Consider the following 12884-nt stretch of genomic DNA (forward strand, 5'->3'; position numbering starts at 1 on the left):
GTATATTTGCCTTCAGTTATTCCATAGCTCAGGCAGGAGGAGGGCTTGTCTGCAGTTTCAAAGACCTTAAGTTAGGTGGCTGGTAGTTGTGGCTGTATGGATGTGGTCATGGTTCACTACACAGCTATGTCTTAGCCATGACAAAGAATAAAGATTGGCAGAGGGTCAGACCTTGGGATAAATAAACCCAAATAGCTCAGCAATCTCACAGACCAGAGTGCTCGCTCCATCCCTGTCATTTAAAGCCTCTGAAGAATTGTTCCAGGGAGCTCAGGAAAGAAAATACTCCTCCATCTCTTCAAGCTCCCTTGAATGCGGCTGTTACCCACACCACAGACTCCCCCACTGGCAGGACAAATATAGCTGTATTTTCTTAACTCTAGCTTCCTTGCTGCCTGGGAGGATCCATGTGATTTGGAGTTGATTTGCAACAACTTTCATTTTTCATTTTCTGACAGTAGTGTCAAACAGTGTGTTTTTTTAATCCATGATGGATGAGTATTGCACCTCTGGAAATCTCTGACCATCCTGGATCCATCTTTGTCATCCTGAACCCTCAAGGAGGCTCTTTTCTATGTAATATATTCAAGGGAAGGAAAAAAAAAAGTTGCATTTTTTTTTAGCTTTATGACATTGTATTAATAAGGTTTTTTAAATGAGGTATGGCAATGTTTCAGTGAGAAGGGAACAGCTCAAAAAAGAAACCACAGAGGAATGAGGGGTATGTTCACATGATCGCAAGAGGCAGTTAGCTCATCATGAGAGATGCCACCATCATTTGAGATTTTGTAACAGACCTTGTGTATTTACATGTGTTTCTAACTCAATGCAAATGCACTATAAGCCACCAATGGATAGCCACGAAAGGTGCTAACTTCTGAAAACAACCCATTATTGATGATGATCAGGGTTCGTATTAACGCTCACCCAAAACCAGGACCAAGCATTTTCCATTGCAACTGTTAGAAAGAGAACAACAGTCAATTATTCCCATTTCTGACACCAGTCTGAGATCCGTGGCAGAGATAAGAAAAGCACAATTCAGAGAGAAGCTTCAGTATCCGGCTGAAGGAAATCTGCGTGAGAGAATTTCACTTCATTAAGGAATGCTGTAGGGAGAAACGTCTCTCACGAAAGGTAAAGAATTGGTAATTTTTCAATGCTTTGACTCAGAATCAAACTGTCAAAAGTCCACATATGCTCTTATGCCTAGCGTTTCCCTCTTGCTGGTGCTAGGTCTTCGGAGGTGTGCTGTCAATGGGACAGACTGAGTCATAGACGTTGGAGGAATTTAGGTCACTGGCTTTCCTGGCGTGGGGCTTAAAACTAAGATAATAAGACACCTTATATAGAAAGCCCAAGTATGAAATCACTTAAGAGTGAGTGAACTCTTGAAAACATTGGCCATAACACTGCCTTTCTTTGGATTATTTTTAAACTTGCTATTTGCTGCCTGAACTCTCGCTGCTCAGAGTGTAATGCTTACACAGGCAGCAAGGCAATGTCCTTCTGTCCTCAGCTGGGGACACATTTCTGGATTTCATTCCCTCGCCCTATAGCACAAACTGCATGATGAGTTAAAACACCATTAAAGGCCCCTTTCCCTCTGCTCGGCAAAATTGTCTTCTAGGGAACCCATTCCACAATCCCCACCCATCTTTAGGGGCTCCTTCTTCCCTGCATCCTTGTAGTCCTTGGCTCTACCTAAAGAGCTGTCATGGCCAAGGAAGGAGACGCATTCGCTCAACCAGTTTATTATAGTAGCATGGCTTGTTTTGATCCCTTCCGGCTCTTAGTACTAGTAGTAAGTGCACTGAAGACGGTGCACAGACTACCAACTTGAACACACGCTGCCCACAGATATTTTGCATGTTTGGTGAGCTTTTGCTTCCGGATGTGCACGGCACGCATGCTTTTAAGGTTTTGCTGACCCAGAATCAGATCTAGGCCACTGTATTTACTCTGATATTATCTGCACCAATTTGTGTAAAGCACTCTGTAATATTTTGTCTTAGCAATGGCTATCTTGATTTCTTTCTCTCTATCTCTTCTGTTCCTTATCTGGCATGCAAATGCACTGTGATTGAAAAATTCCATTACTTTTACCACGGTTTTCATGCTCAGACAGCACATCTGCGTAGCTGAAATATTGTTTGTACTCCATGCTGCCTGCTGTGAAAGAATAAAAGGGAATATTGGATGGAAAACCTGAGCACTTTCTTAAAGATAAAAGAATGTTTCCCAAGGCAGTGTAAATATTATATCAGTTAAAATGGATCTGGAGAAAAAGGAGAGGCAGGTAAACTGATAGTGGATGAAGAAGGGAAGAATGGCCCAGTCAGTGAGATATCATTTAGGACGATGGGGATGACCAGAGAGCTGCAAATGAAAGCGTTAGTGTATTTTAAGATATTGCCTCCACTCATTTGAGACAGCGCAACTGATTGCATGCATTCTGCTGGTCTGGTCACCGGAAGTGTGAGTGCTTACTTTAAGTCCATGTTTTATAGGAGCTTTACTCTTCCCATGAGACTTTCACGGGTATTTCAATGAGCCCATTCTATTTTCTATGCACAACACATTAGGAGCATTTAAGCAGTTTCTGCTGCTCAGGTGAGGGAAAACACCATCAGGCTGTGCAAAAGAAACTCCTGAAGGAAACATGAGCTCAAATAGCTGAGATCGTCCAACTGTCCACTCAGTCAACCCAATCCTACCTCCTTGACGTGGAGACAATTCCCTGCGTACGTTTAGGCACTGCGGGGTGGGAAAAGCTTGTCTAGCTTTTGCTGCAGGAAAAATAGGCAAGCATTATAAACTTGCTGTCCAGACTGCTGTTTGTCATTTGAAAGAGACTGGCATCTCCAGACATTCATCTTCCTTCGAGTTTCATCGACAGACTGCATGAACAGCTCTCTAGGTGTGACACTCTCTCCGTGTCCAGTTTGCAAAGCTGTTTTGGTCAGTGTAGGCTGCAAACTGCCTGGAGGGTTTAAAGTTGAGGGAACCCCTAGATCAGCTCATCCGAACTCTCCTTCAGCACAGGCCACAGAGTTTCTCCTGGTTAATCCTGTACTGCGTTCACTGACAGCTTTGTGACCGTCTCACCGACCGGGATTTCATCTGAGCTGAAAGTTCAATGGTCCTCCACTTTCCTTAAAATTAGTGCAAACGCTTGATTGCTCTCACTTAAAAAGAAAATTTACCTAACATCTCAGCTGAAATTATTTAACTTCATCGTCCAGCAAGCGTGCCTTTCTCTGCTGGATTAAACAGCCATTTTGCACAGAGTATTTTCTCGCTGGGTCTGTACTTATTCTGGTGTAATTGAGTCACCTCTCAATCTCCTTTCGGTAAAATGAAGAGGTGAAGCTCTTTCACTCTCTCTCAATAGGAAACATTTTCTAACTTTTTCCTCAATGCTACTGAACAGCTTTGTCCTTTCTATATCATTTGAGATAGTTTTACTGGTGCCACCAAGACAATTTGCTTCAGACGTGCTTTAGAAACTCCTTCAAATAGGCCCTGTCAGACAGTAATCCTCTAGGTCCTTAACCTGTACCTGTACCTCCAGGTGCATCTTCCATTATGGACCTCTGTGCAGCTCAAAATCTCCTCCTTCTCTCTTTCCTTCTGTTTTTCCATTTATTTCATATCGATTTTCTGACTCTCTTGTTCTGTTTTCACTTTGCCATCTGCCCTTGTGAAATCACACCTTTTTAGATATCTAATAAAAACTCCCTGAGTTTACACACATTTTTCATTTGCTTTTCCTCCACTGAATCAATTTTACTCATAATTCATTCCAGGTTGGAGGCAAGAGGCATTTCAGAAGTACCAAGGTAGAAATGGCTGGTTGAGACACTTCCATCTTCCCAAATGGAGTTATATCAGGCTGCGATCACTGATCCCTCAGAAACCACCAAACTCCATTTCTGTGAGTAATCTTTTTTTGATAGTGAGTTCCAAAATAACCAGCTTGTGTTGCACGTGTGGCCTTCCCACGCTACCAAGTGACCAGAAGAAACTCTAATGACTTTTTAGCAAGGTTCCCACCTTTCATTAAGGACCAATAGCTGATACCCTTGCTCCATTTAGGTGGTATTGTGATATAAAGAAAGCCATCTCTTCTTGTGTGTGTATTTGGCTGTGCTTCCTGAATCGGTGGGTCACAGCTCCAACTAGGAGAGGATCACAGCTGTCTTAAACACACACATAAAGTTACCATGGGTTCCACTGACATATGGCATGTGATTTGGTTGCCCACATGTGGACACCAGGTGTCCCAAGCCCATATGCTCAAGGCAAATCCAGATGTCCAAGGTATATGAGAAAAACAGAAGGCTGGCAGATGTCATCCAGGACCTGGAAAAGACCTGTACCAAACAAAGTCATCAGAAAACAAGTGAAGTTGCAAACTTAGAGCTCTATACTTCATGCTGGTAATTGCCCATAGGCACAAACTTTCATTTAAGGAAGAACAGCCCTGTGCCTTCCATAGGGGAAGAGCTACATGGAGCACTTCTCCCTGAACAGCCAGCAAGCTGCAGGCTCTGGCCTGCATTTCAGAGTTTGTTCATATCTCCAAACATTTCTCTTGTAATCCCATGGGATGAAGTTGCTCCTGATTAGGAAATGCTCAGCGTCTGCGTTTGAACTCCATATTTCTCCTCTCTCTTTGCATTTCTTTCAGCATGTCGGTTTTGTTTGCTTTGGGAAAATTGCAAAACAGCTGATCTGAAACCCATGAAAGTCAAGAGGAGTCTTTGAACAGCCTTTGATGAGTTTTGGATTAATCCTGAAGTGAGAAATAATGATAGACTGGTAGACTGAGCTTTGGCATTAATTCCTTTTGGTTGAAATGGCTGATTGACTCTTACTGTAGCACGTCTGCTGCCTCTCTTAAGTTCTAACTTAACTCTTCAGAATTCAATAGCAACTCCTGGAAGGCGCAGAGATGAAGATAACAAACCATTCATCATTCTTTATTGTAAGTATGTGTTTGCATTACACGGCACCGTAACCTGGTAGCCTTGCTCGGTCGGGTGCTTGTGCAGAGATGGACTCTGAAACAATATCTCTGATGAATTCCTGAACAGACAGTATAGCATCACTCTCAGTGCCCAGCTGGGGACCTGAAACACAGAGGGATTAAGTCACTTTTCTTCAGGTAGATGCTGGCTTAAGTCTTCGAAGCAAGAAAATTGGTGGAAATCCAATAATTATAACAGTCAGTTTAGGAAGAATCTGGGCTTCTCTTTCTCCAAAACAGAGTTTCTCGGAGACTGGTGACTCAGCTAAGGGCAAGCTGAGCTTTTCTAGACACTTCTGGACACATAAAGGCTGAGTACTTGTTGAGTAGCATTTACTAATCTCTCCTAGGAAAAACAAACAGCACAGGGTCAGCAGTAAACAACTAATTGTTCAAACACAGTTGGACATATTGTCCATGACATGGAGGTATCATGTTGTTTACTAACTTTTTGTTCCCTGGCCTTTTTATTAAGGATGCGCTTGACAATGGGGAGCATTGCTTTCTTTTCGTCATTTCTGCTGCAAGGTTGTTCCACACTACACATTCTTTACTTTCAGGCTTTAATTTATCTGATCTGTTGTAGACAGCTACAGTAGAATAAAAGAAAGACACTCACTGCTGATCTTGTTAATGATTTTGACTAACTCTCCACCGTCCATCAGGCAAGCTCAGTTGTAGATGTCATTGTATGGAGTGTGGGGGGATCTAGGAGTCAACGCAGTTCCCTAAACGTAGATATTAATTGGACTTTATATTTCCTAGGGAATGTGAGACCTTCACACGGGGCTCGCAGATGTGACACAGTACGTATGAAAGCCTATTGTCCCTCAGGAACAGCAGCTGGAAGCTAGATGGGGTACCCTTGGGCATCTCTGGTATCACTAGATACTCCAGACTAGGCAACTGAATTAAGCCCTTTGTCAGTAGAGTTGGTATGACCAGGTGCTCTTAGCATCCTGCTCCTACGAGCAGGTTGCCATGTGCTCCGAAAGCAGATGTCTAAACTAATAGTTTGTCCTACTTTTCTCTGTTGACTGTCAAGGAAATCCAAAGGGTGACTGACCAGCTTGGGTTGTCTGCTGATCATAGGGAGGAGAATCTTCTGTTTGCTAATGGAGGGCCCCGTGCACAGTGAAGTGGTTTAGCATTTCCAATATCATTGCCATAATAGTCATGCTTATCAGATGGACTGTTCCACTGTAACCGGCTTTACAGTTGAAATGCAGTGATAACTGACTCTGTTGGTTCTGGAGGGTACCATAAGGACGATGTATAAAGAAGTGCTGTCATTGTCAGAAGATATTTGCCATTCTTACCCCATCCCTTTACAAGTATTAACGATGCCAGAGTTCATTTGTAGCAAGATGAATGGCTTCAAAGAGTTCCCAATAAAAACCACAACCTTGTGTGGGGTTGCTGCATATTTTTGTGGGAGGTCTGGAAGAAATATGATCCCCTTGTCTTAGACTGCCAAGTGTGGGCAATTGTCATACCCTGAAGATTACAGATAGCGATATCTTTGGCAGTTCTTGTCCAGCTAAAAGACCTACAGCTGTTATGCAATTTCCCTCTGCTGTAGGTTAAATTTGTTTTCTCACAGAAACAGAGGGAGCTTTTCTATAGCATCCTTAAGAGAGCCGTATTGTCAGTAGCTAGCCTCCCATGCACAATACATGATACTTGGGAGAAGAAAGCTGCTCCTAATGAGAATATAAAGTGCAGCAACATTTTCTAATCAGGCAACACCACACTGGAAAATGCCCATTCACCAAATCCAGCACAGTTTGTTCCAAACATCTCAAGGCTGATAAACTTCTGCTGAAACTGTAGGAGCCAGAAGGCAGCAAATCTGGGGGTGCAGCCCCAAAACTGACATCTTTAACTCTGAAAAGACTGGATCATTCCAGTTTAATTTCAGGAGCTGTAGGAGAGACTGAAGAGTCACTATGAATTTAAAACATAGGGAAAAAAAAAAAAGAAAAAGAATGTTTGCTCGAGTCCCTCTGCCAGTGTTCCCACCACTTCTTTCTAACCTAAGTATCTCCTTTTTGAGTACTGCGACACAATTTGGGGTGGGGGGGGGAATCTGCTTTTGCTTCCTTCTAAGTTCACTTCTTCTCTTCTCTTATGCTAGATGGGATGAACTTCATTCGTGATGTGTAGAAATTACTAAAGCAACAGCAGCTCCTGTGTCAGGACAGAAACTTGAAGCTAAAGTTCTTATTCCAACTTTACTCATATAAGAAAGGGCCTCTATGAGACTTCTGCCTGCTTGTAATCATCAGGAGTTGACCTCCAGGCATTAAAAGGAGTGTTAAAAATGGGTGAGCATTTTATCGTGCATATGTGTGTGTGTGCTGATATGTTATTAACTGATATCCTTCTGTCCCTTTCTGTAGCGGGAAAATGGATTAAGGCTAGGAAAAGAAAAATCCTGTATTTTTTTATATTATCATGTGCTTTGTATGAACTATCTACATAGTTCAATCTTCTGCCTTAAAATCTTGAAGGGTGGTTTAAAGCAAGCACAAAAACCTCAATAACCGCAAAACAAAACAACAACACAAAGTCCCATTTTCTTTTCGTACAGTTTCCTCCCCTCCAGCCACAGAAAGAGTCTAAATTCATTTATCGCATCGTTGATTTCATAACACAAGATGAGAAGTTTGCATGTATCTGACATCTGAAAAATAACCTCCATCCACTGGAGGGGGACCTGGCAGTCCAGCCACTGATGTGGTGAGGATAACAGGGGAAAGGGAGGCAAGAACTTGAGATACTGCCATAAATTTTTAAGAGGACAGAACTGCTGCTCTAAATGGAATCCGTGCATGGAAGGCCTACGTACTTTTGAATCTCAGACACTTTTGTCAAGCACTAAGGTCAACGTAAGTTTGATTTTGAGCTCAGAGGGATGAGGAGTTAGCCATAAATGAATTTTCCTGCTTTTTCCAACAACAGCTATTTCTGTTCTTTCAGTTAAGACCCAAAGCTGTTCTCAAGCCTAGGTCTCTCTACTTTCCATACTGGATTTCTACAAACATAGCCTTAGTCTCAGCCAGAACATGCCCTCCAGAGCAGGAGAAGTTTCTTTGCACCTAAGTATGACCAGTTTATTAGGTTACCATTAAATATACTCACAGAAGCTGCCTGTGAGCCAGCTGGGTGATGGAAAGTTGGGTAAGGTGAGGAATGCACTGTGTTTGAACCTGTTCCAGGAGCTTCTCTTTTGTAGGTCAATAAAATCCTGAGTGGTATGGGGAAGGTGACTAAGAAACTGTTACTCATTGCCTCTTGCACTACAAGCGCTTCAGAAATCAGATGAAATTGCTGGGTATCAGGTTCAGAAGAAGTCAAAGGAGATGATTTTTCATATGGAATATAATTAAGCTACGGAACTTCTCGCCAAAGACGGTGTAGTTGTTAAAAGTTCACAAGGGTTCAACAGGTGATTAGACAAACCCAGGGAAGGCACAAATCTGCATAGGGCAGTTACATATAAAGGCACTACATCCAGCCTAGGAAGCTCCTGAACTGCAGATTTTCACCTTGTGCTTGCCCTGCTCCTATACTTTCCTGTAGGCATCTGTTTCTGGCCTTTGTCAGAGATCAGATGTTAGGCCTTTTTAGTTTAGGGGGTTGACTTACATCATACGGCCTGAGTAGAAAGTCCACATCCTCCTTCATGTCCCTAAAGTAGACTTTTGGTGCACAGATATCATCTGTGGTCAGAGAGCATTTAGTACATCTCTCTTCCTGTTAGTGTCCATTTTAAAGCTGGGGATGCTCTCAAAAAAACCTTTATTTCCTGTCATCTTTCTTCATCGCATTAGAAGAGCATTCATGCCCATGTGAACCTCACATTCACAGCTCAGCTGGGTTATTCCTTCTCATTGCAAACATCTTGCATGACTGGCTGTTTCCTCTCTTCCTACGTTAATCCCTAGCAGCACCCCAGTGAGGTATCAAGCACTATCACTGCTTCTGAAATGGAGCCTTTCCTGCAGAACTGAGTCTTTCAAAATAGTATTTGTCCCCTTGGTGTTTCCTATGAGCTCTTTTCCTAGTTGAAGGTCTCGTTGCTTTTTTGTGCCAGTCTTTGTGCTGGATGGCTTTTGGTATGGAAATGAATAATAGCCTCCTTTCAGAAGGAATCAGTTGCCTGCTCTGTGCCTTAGCATAGAGATAATTAGCAGCTGCTGGTCATTCCCTTTGATTTCAGGTGATAGGAGGCTCCACTGAACATTTTTTCAAGATTTTGCTCTCTTTTCTTGCTGCTTTTTCACGGCCCTAAGGGTGCCACAAACATGTTTAATGTGAAACTTACACTCACTTGAGGCTGGGCCTGGATCTCATTTATTTGCGGCTTTGTCCCCTCCATAGTGTTTCCCTCTGTGGCCTATGATGAAGATGAGTTTGGATGAGTTAGTATAGTGCTTCCACTGACTTTAAACTCTGGATATTTTGCAGCTTACATTGACCACAGCTGCTTTATATACTGAATACAGAGAGACAGGCACACCTAAATGGCAGGTCATGTAATCCGTATATGAGCCTTGAAGAAAGATGCACGGTGCCCCAGGTATCAGATGCAGCTCTGGTCTCTGATTTGATATCTTTACCTGGTAGGAGCTGTGTTGCACTGAGTTACACTGTGACTTCGTGTGTCCCGAAAGAACTGTACTTGAAGGCTACAGCCAGTGAACTAGCTTCCTTGTGCTGCTGTAGCCCAGGGCCACGTCTCCTCTCCCCATCACATGGTTCCATGCATGCTCTTCAGCTTGGGTGAATGTCTGTCTTTGCCCCATGACATGCAGTTTTTGTCTGGTCCTGAACACGCGCTAGAGAAAGTCTTTGCGGGAAGTGCATTTGTTTGCTGTTTTCTCCCTGTAATCTTTTCAATCAATCTCTCTGTTAGCTTCCTCCTGCTTTTCTTCCCCTCCTGCCTGCATCTTATCTCTCACTTGGCAACATTCTGCGTTGAAAAATCAGCCAACAGGGCACACTCTCCTGGAAAGCCTGGAGAAGGGGAACGTTATTTTACCAGCTGATGGGAGATAGGCCACTCTCTGATCTTCTTCAGGGAAAGGAAGTTCAAGGGATTCCCTGTTCACTGAGAAACTCAGAAAACCATGCTATCTAATTGGTTACAGAGACTGATTTTAACCAAGAACTTTCAACAGTTGAGGCTCAGGCTCGGTTTCCTCATTTGCTTTATGCTATGTCCATGCTATTACCTGCCCTCCTTTCCACCCCCTACCATGCATTTCCAAATCATCCCTTACGTTATTCTTTACCAGATCACACAACTTACTAATCACTTTCATTTGGATCAGTTCCCTATCTGAATCACTGCATAGCAATACAGGGCACCAGTGCTAGCATAAGGGTGAGGGCTGGGACCTATGGCTAGGAAAAATTCCCTATGGAGAAAGTAAAACTGTCCTTTTCAGCAACTGAATGAACTTGGCTCATGTTCAGTGGTCATAGGATGCCAGCATTGGAAGCTATATTAAAGACAAGATCACTTTCAGCTAATGTTAGATACTTACAAAGTAGATGTCTCCATCTCAACAAGTTGCACTTGCTTTTCTTTTGTTAATGGAGAAATATAGAGCTTTCTAGAGATAAGTCTGCCTAATGCAGACAAATCGAAGGGAATTAAGTTGCTGGTGCGTAGGAACATTGTGCAGTGAGGTCCCCCTGGTGCCCAAGACATCTGTACTGGGTTGGCAGATGGAAGATAAGACTGGAGGAGATTGGTATCCTTCAGGAGCAGAAGCCTGAAGCCAGTGATGCTCCCCCTCAATGCCTAAAACTGTCACTGCACACCTCTTAGATTAATCATTCCCTCAAAGGGCCTATTTCTGTCCCACAGTAGCTGATAGCTGTGGGTGTCCACGGTGCCAAAGATTCAAGTTAGGTGAGATGAAACACGAAACTTGCCTGGTCGGTACTAGACTTCAGGAGATCTGCGTCAGGAGTTACACAATTGGTTTCTGCCACATAGAGTTGCACCATAGCCTTTCTTCTACCCTGTGATCCCTCCCTGTTCTAGCACACCATATCAGCGCAGCATGATACATGATCAGCTGTGTGAGGAGGCCCAGGCACTGCCTTTGCTGGGGTAAAGTCCTAATAGTAGCCTTCACATAAGGGAGGAAGATACCCCCACAGAGCAGCCTGCTGAAGATGCCTTTCCCACACAACATCTATAGAAAGGGATGAAAGCTGAGAGGTCTCTGCATTGGGCACAAATGCTGCTTCCTAGCTCGAGACCTGAACATACAAGGTCAGCAAAGTTGAAAGGTTTGAACTGGGATTGACTCCTGTTAACTTCCTGGCTAAGGTCATGTCTTTAGCAGAGCTAAGCCTTAAATCTTGCTCTTCTGAATTCTTGTCTCAGGCCTAGATCTCCAGCCTACATAATTTCTATGTCAGTAGCTTAACTCTTTTCTTCTGGTCTCCCTTCTCCCTTGCTCTCACTCAAATAAACAAATGCCAGAGCTATTAGGAAGAGAGACTTTCTACAAGAAATTCTCCATCAGTAAATTAGCAGGTGGCAGATCGAAAATAGATGAAAGGCTCTGTTTCTTCAGGTCAGATACAGTTAAACTGTGGAACTTATTACCGCAGGACATGGTAAAGAACAAATCTTTACATGAGTTCAAAACTCTGTCAGATAAGTCACAGGAAAAATAATCTTTCACAGTTTAGTAAGCAAAAAGATCCCATCTCATGTCCAGGAAGTGAAGTGGACCTTACTGAAGACTGAGAGACTGTTTTGGACAAGCATCACTGTATGATTGCACTTGTCTAATGTGCCCTCCCAGCTACCCCCTTACAGCCAGCACAGAAAGCCTGATACTGGGTCTGCAGCCTTGGTCTGGCCCATGTGATTTTACTACGCCTTCATGGCAGGACTCTAAGAATATGGCCTTGCAAAGAAATGGTCAGGACAGTTACACTTCCTCCTCTCTGCCATTCGGCTTCTGAAAGAGCAATTCAGATGCAGACAAGGGAACATTTTAATCCTCAGAAACTTGAGTACTGCTGCAGAAGTCAGCTGGGATGACGCCAGAAGTCGTTCTTCCTGCAATGAAATGAAAATGACTGCTACCAAGACCTGTGGAGATTTTCACCTGCTTCAGACTTATAATTTCAGGCTCCAGGAGCTTCCTGGACCACGGAGTTCAGAAATAATAGCACGGCCTATAATATCACCCTCTCCATTAACTTATTAAGCTGCATCTTACCCCAAGATGGAACTTTTTTCTCTTTTGTGTTGTCTTCACAGTTCTTTTGAGTAAAACATGATCCAGCTTTATTGTTCTATAGACACTCTGATTTCAAGACGGATGATTGGATATTTGTTGTAAAGTGGTCAGTAGGACAATTGCTGAAGCATGATACTGGAATGCCTTGCCCAAGTAGCTGATCATAATCACTGCTGTATTGCTGTGTTTATTTAGGAATATCATCAGCAAATAGGAGAAAGAACATGGCATTCATATGGGGGGCTTCTTGTGAAGCTGGAGGGGAAATTAAGAATGTCCCCAAATAAAAGAGGTGCCACAGAAACAGATACTACCATCTTCAGAAGGAACTTTGTACTTCAAATACAGCAGCACTAAAAATGAAACCCAATGGGAAGCAACATGTGGTGTTTTGCCCTTTTGTCCTCCCTTCATCCCTTTCTTCCTTGCTTCTATCTGTCTTCCAAAATACTTAACTCAAAGCAGGTTCATCATATAAGTAAAAGAAGGAAAAATGGGTTCTGGGAAGGATATCTCAAAAGGCTGATGCTGTGCGGGCTTCCTTTAAGAGAGGATTCTGGCAAATTCAATGG

The 12884-nt window shown here is 43.1% G+C and overlaps 1 long non-coding RNA gene across 5 annotated transcripts in view; it reads left to right on the forward strand.

The window, feature by feature from the left end:
* The first annotated feature begins 3822 nt into the window (after window positions 1-3822).
* Window positions 3823-12884, forward strand: part of LOC104150111 (uncharacterized) — a 57340-nt gene continuing 48278 nt past the window's right edge. For all 5 annotated transcript variants that reach the window (XR_011139489.1, XR_011139486.1, XR_011139488.1 and 2 more), the window contains exons 1-4: window positions 3823-3937; window positions 4694-4990; window positions 5798-5838; window positions 7170-7359. This is a non-coding gene — a long non-coding RNA (uncharacterized lncRNA). The remainder of the gene's footprint in view (window positions 3938-4693; window positions 4991-5797; window positions 5839-7169; window positions 7360-12884) is intronic.

This window comes from Struthio camelus, chromosome 2 (assembly GCF_040807025.1).
Source record: "Struthio camelus isolate bStrCam1 chromosome 2, bStrCam1.hap1, whole genome shotgun sequence".
Classification (NCBI taxonomy): domain Eukaryota; kingdom Metazoa; phylum Chordata; class Aves; order Struthioniformes; family Struthionidae; genus Struthio; species Struthio camelus.